The sequence below is a fragment of the Bidens hawaiensis genome, unplaced genomic scaffold (genome assembly GCF_021521415.1).
Source record: "Bidens hawaiensis isolate Kalapana, Puna unplaced genomic scaffold, B.hawaiensis_p1.1 tig00009543_1, whole genome shotgun sequence".
Lineage (NCBI taxonomy): Eukaryota > Viridiplantae > Streptophyta > Magnoliopsida > Asterales > Asteraceae > Bidens > Bidens hawaiensis.
In genome coordinates this window covers 960,741-966,706 of record NW_027491711.1, presented here as the reverse complement: position 1 = coordinate 966,706, position 5,966 = coordinate 960,741, and positions in this window count along the sequence as shown.

The following is a 5,966-nucleotide window of genomic DNA, read 5'->3' as shown; positions in this document are numbered from 1 at the left end:
GCTCCTTTTATATTTAGACTGAGTGGTTAGAACTACTATCGTATGAGAAGTTTTATTTCCGAAATTGGTTCATAACCAAAAGTCTTTCAATTATACATATATGGCAACGAGAATGAATTTTTCAATAGAAAGAAATATTCCCGGGTACGTTTTTGCACTAGCATTTTTTTATTAAGTTCATTTAAAAAAATAATTTTGTGATATAAATAAAATCAATTTATATGCACATTGTATAGATACAAGCATAGATATAATACATTTTTTTTTCATATACGCTATGTAATTATTTGTTTTACTTATAATTTTATAATTTGAATTATCCCGTGTGTGACACGGGCTCTAAAACTAGTTTTTATATATTATATTGCTATGTTAGTAACTCGTGTATTACACAGGCTGAAAAATGAATAATGTTAATAAAAAAATGCTTTCATATTCGATAAAGTTACATGTGAAATCAAACATGAAATATATGCCATAACATATGAAACAGTTATAATATATATTTAAAACAAAACACGTTTTTCACACGGCCTTCAAATATGTCATCCACGTTAAGGTAATTAGAGCATTCTCATCCCTTCTCCTATCTTCAAATTCAAAATTACACTAAAGCATACTGTATTTTCTTTCTCATTCTCAATTAAATAATACTTTTATACATTTATCATTGTGACATCTGCCCCGATCCGACCCGACCCAGGTACCCGTTTTCTGATCCGATTCTTTTATGATTTAAAAATTTAATTATTTTTAAAACTTGACATTTAAAATATTTTTATAATTTCCTTCCCGCCGTTCCGTCCCTCTTCTTCTCTCCGCCTCTTTCTCTCTCTTGTTGCCGTCCCGCCCTTAAGCCTTGAACCCCTTCTCTTAATTTTGTGTCCTTTGTTTCTTCCTGCCTAAGGATGTCTGCGCAGCTCCACGCGCCAGACTCCTTACAAGGAAGCCTGCGTGAAGACCCTCTGTTACTGCGTTACGCGAGGCGAACTGTCCCCGCAGCGCGCTAAGGATTATAGTTCTTCCCGCGACGCGCTAAGAAATATAGTTCTCGCAGCGCGCTTAGAATTGTAGTTCTTCCCACAGTGCGCTAAGGTTTGTTCGGTCTGCCTTCGCGCTCACCGCGCTCGATGCCTTCTCGCGCTAAACCCTTTGAGCCTTCTGTTTAATCTAGCCGTTTACTCTTGTGATGTCTTATCTTCTGTGCTGTTGACCTGACCTGTCTTATGTCAGAAAAGCCACTTTTGGCGCAGCATGCGCACCAACCCCATTGGTTGACAGAAAAAATGACTGACATTATCTTTTGAGATCTGTTTTTCCATGCTTGACCAGTACCTTTATCTGACCCTCCCATGCCTGTTTACTGTTACCTGTCAGCTTTTCCTTGTCCCCTGCAGCTGCCATATCTTTTGTTATCTTTTGCTTTTGGAACCTTTTTGCTTTTGTTATCTTTTGCTTGATCCTGTTGAAGATCTTTTCCCCTTTTCTAGGGATTGTGTTCCTTAGGGTTTCCCTATAAATAATAATGCTATTTTCTTAACACTACACACACAAATACTTATTATCTTTCTCTTCCTTTGCTCTCTGCCGTTGTCCTCAGTCGCCTCCTCTCTCTGCCTCCGTCTTCCTCTCCTGTTCTGCCCAGATTCCCGGTAATACATAATATATATATAATAATTTGTTAAAGATACATATTACTATGCTATCGAATATTCAAGACATTAAAACAAACCATTAAAACAATAATCTTATTTATAGGTTAACATGTGCTTGTTTAAAGTTGGTTCTTGCATTATCTTTCAACGCATCTTTATCAAGTGAGTAATCTCGTACCTGATCCCTTTTTATTTTTAACGTTTGGGATGTTCATGTGTTCGTACAAACTTGAGTCTTAAACTTGTTTATGAACTTTAGTCGCGCAGTATCCCATGTGTTGAGGACGTTTACTTGGCTGCTTATTTGTATGTGTGTATCATTAACCGCTTTGTTCGGCCTATTCCGAAGTTTTCATGGATCCATTAGATGAACACGGGAGACCTATCGTTTACGGTTTTCTTTGTTTACACTTGCACAGATGTTTTCTTGTTTTTGTGCTCATTTGGGAGCACGGATTGAACTATGAACTATGATCTATTTAGGCTTGATCACAATCTGATTACACCCTTGTTAAACACCAGACATACACGTGTTGCGCGCAGTGATTATTGTTATCTATTATCTATTAAACTTGATTTCTCACCAACACGCAAGTGTTTGACGTTTTATTTTAACACATGTTCAGGTTTGCTGTAGCTACATTTGGAGCTTGTGGACACGTAGGACGTTTTCACTTTTGGACCTAGATTAAAATGTATCAAGACAACTTATTGTTGTTCGAATATTTTGCCTTATAATATATTGATTTATGTTGATTTATGTTATCTTGTGTTTACGTTGCGCGTGCGCGAATGAATATATTTATTAAATATTGACACCCAATAGTGTCACGAGTAATGAAACAATATGTGGCGCCCCGATGTATAATCCGCCTTTGGTCGGGGTGTTACAATCATTACCTTTTATCTGTCATTCACTCCCAACCACTTTCAAAATATATTAAAAAAATTATATGGTGCTATAATAACTTTTTAGATATACAGAAAAATCGATGCATTTTCTCTCCCCACCATTCTTAACACACTAAACCACTCTCTGTATTATAGGAACCCCACTCAGTAAATTTGAAGGACGAATTATGAAAGCTCTTAGAAACTATTAATAATATAATTTTAAGAAAGTCATAATTGGTTTCATGTGATAATTAATGAATATTAAATAGTAATAAATGCATTAATTGTTATATCATTTAAAATAAAATCGTATTAAAGTGAAGGAATAGTAATTAAAAAATTAGTTAATCTAATCTAATCTAATTATATATTAAAGCAACACAATTTTCCACATGTTATTCAATTAGACCCTCTACATAGGATGAAGTGTACACATTTCTATTTTTACAATTTTCCCTTCATGAATAATAAAATGAAAAATATGTTGTTGGTAGGAATTGAACTCACTACCTTACTTTTAAAACGTTTGTGGCTTACCAACTCAACTAGGATAAATTGTTGTTAGCTTTCTCTTTTTCTTAATTGGTATAGATTCATAACCTTTCATTTTCTTTTATCACCTGTGTATCACATGGACTATATCCTAGTTATGTGAAATATGTATAAATGAAAATTGATTAGTTGGCATCCATGTGGATGACGTATTTGAATGTCATGTGAAAAACATGTTCTGCTTTAATATATTAGTTAGATTAGATAAACATTTGAAAATTGTATGTTAATTTTTTTTATTTAAGAGTTTTACAACTTTTTATTCATATTGTACAATACTTAATACATTTACTTTAACTTATTACAACTATTAAAACCGTAAAATCTTATTACAACTATTAAAGCGGTAATATGGTCTTTTTATTAACTATTTTTGATTGAAACTCACGCAGACACTCCTCTTTACTTTAATCCATATCTAATAACATAAATTTTATTATACATAATAATAATAATAATAATAATAGCGGGCTTGCATATGTTGTATAAGACGCAACACTAGTTATCTTGTCGCATAGCACGGTAATCGTGCTAATATATAGTGATAGGATTCAAATAGTTGCAAGCTGATTTAATAAATCAATCTAGATTAATTACTAATGGGCTTGCAAGTTATTGATATCAATATTACGCTAAAGATGTTTCTTTCTAAAGTCATTGAGTGTTCTAATCATAAAGTGAATATTGATGTAGATTCATAAGTTGGTTTAAAGGGTCTAAATCAATCTAGATTAATTACTAATGGGCTTGCAAGTTATTGATATCAATATTACGCTAAAGATGTTTCTTTCTAAAGTCATTGAGTGTTCTAATCATAAAGTGAATATTGATGTAGGGGGTGTTTGTTTTTTCTTCAAACATCTTCAAGGGAGCTAATGTCTGCAGGCGCGCAGACATTACCCTTGAAGACTGTTTGTTTTTTTTCTTAAAACAGATCTGAAGTTATCTTCTTTCATCTTAAAAGAAAAGCAAGGAAATCTTGCTTAAAACATCTTCACAAAAAAACCCTACTCTTCTCCCTTTGCAGCCACCCTCTCATCCACTGCTCCTACCACCGTCCGCCAACACCACCACCCACCGTACGCCACCACCACCGTCCACCACCCACCATCCATCACCACCACCGTCCACCACCCACCATCCATCACCACCACCGTCCGCCACCACCACCACCATCCATCACCGCCACCACCACCATCCATCACCCACCACCACCACCATCCATCACCGCCACCACCACCACCATCCATCACCGCCACCACCACCGTCCACCACCCACCATCCATCACCACCACCGTCCACCACCCACCATCCATCACCACCACCGTCCGCCACCACCACCACCATCCATCACCACCACCGTCCACCACCCACCATCCATCACCACCACCACCATCCATCACCGCCACCACCACCATCCATCACCCACCACCACCACCATCCATCACCACCACCGTCCACCACCAACCAAAACCATCCATCACCACCACCCATTGTCCACCACCACCATCCACCGCCACTACCCACCGTCCGCCGCCACTACCACCATCCACCACCACCACCTTCCACCACCCACCAAAACCAAATCGGCATGGAAAGCAAAGACTAAAAACTAGATGTAACTTGAATAAATGACTTCTATCTTGTGAGATAAGTTTGACAGTTATGCAGACAGTATCAGCTTATAAAAACAAACAGTCTTATATTTTCAGCTTGCAGATCTTCAGACCACATCTTCAGTTGCAAACATGAAAACAGATGAAATCAGCTTGCAGACAGTTTATGTCTGCAAAAACAAACAGCACCGTAGATTCATAAGTTGGTTTAAAGGGTCCTGGAGTTGGTCATTAAAAGAAACTAGGTGAATTTATTAAGTACATCTGTTGTATGGTATCGAAAACCCTAAATGCAAACTTTTCCCAAACAATTGCTCAATCTCACAAAACTTTTTTACATTTCCATGTAACTATCAGTTTTATATTTACATTTTATTGTCGTTTTATTTATTTATTATTATTATTATTTTTTTTGAATAGCTATAGTTTTTTCCATCTATTTTATTTATTTTAATAACCAATTTGGTTTTTAAAGTAATATAAATAAATATATCTTATATAAATATCTCAAACTTTATAAAGAAATGTAAATTAGTTTTTTTTTTTGTTATTTATTAGCGCATATATTTATTAAGTTTTAATACATTTTTATATTATAAATTTAGAAACCTTTTGCCTTTGTATACAGTTTCAGTTTTTTTTTTTTAAAGTAAAAACTAAGAAGAAAATAGTAAGATAAAATGAATAGGCCCACTCTTTTAATTAGGGGTGTGCAAAATAGCTGTAAATAAAAACGTATCCGTAACCAAAAAAATTGATTTGAATCATGAATTCGGTGTTTGGATCTGTAAAATTTTTAATTCAGGTTTGGTTTGTTCGGATAACCAAATAATCCGATCTATGTTGTGTTTAAGACTATTTTCAGGCTTTAAAGATGAATTTGCATTGTTGTGGTTGAAAAACTCTCGGTTTTATGTATGTTGCATTGTGTTTGATAATTGTTATTTAAAAAGCTTAGTTGTTGCCCGGAACAAATAGGAAATAAAATACAAATTCGGGTTTTTCGAATTTTAACTGAAACCGATATGAATTTGAATTCAGATGAATTCGGTCCGAATAGAGAACTTTAAATTCGTGTCAGTTTAGTTTTGGGATTCGAGAAAAATATTTCAAATCCAAACAACACGATTTATCATATGAACACCCCTACTTTTAGGGTTTTGGTTATCCTTCACAAACCCTTCAAGGACGGAGCTATCATGTGATTGCCACAAAAGTGTCATTGGGTCTCTAGAGACCCTATACTTAT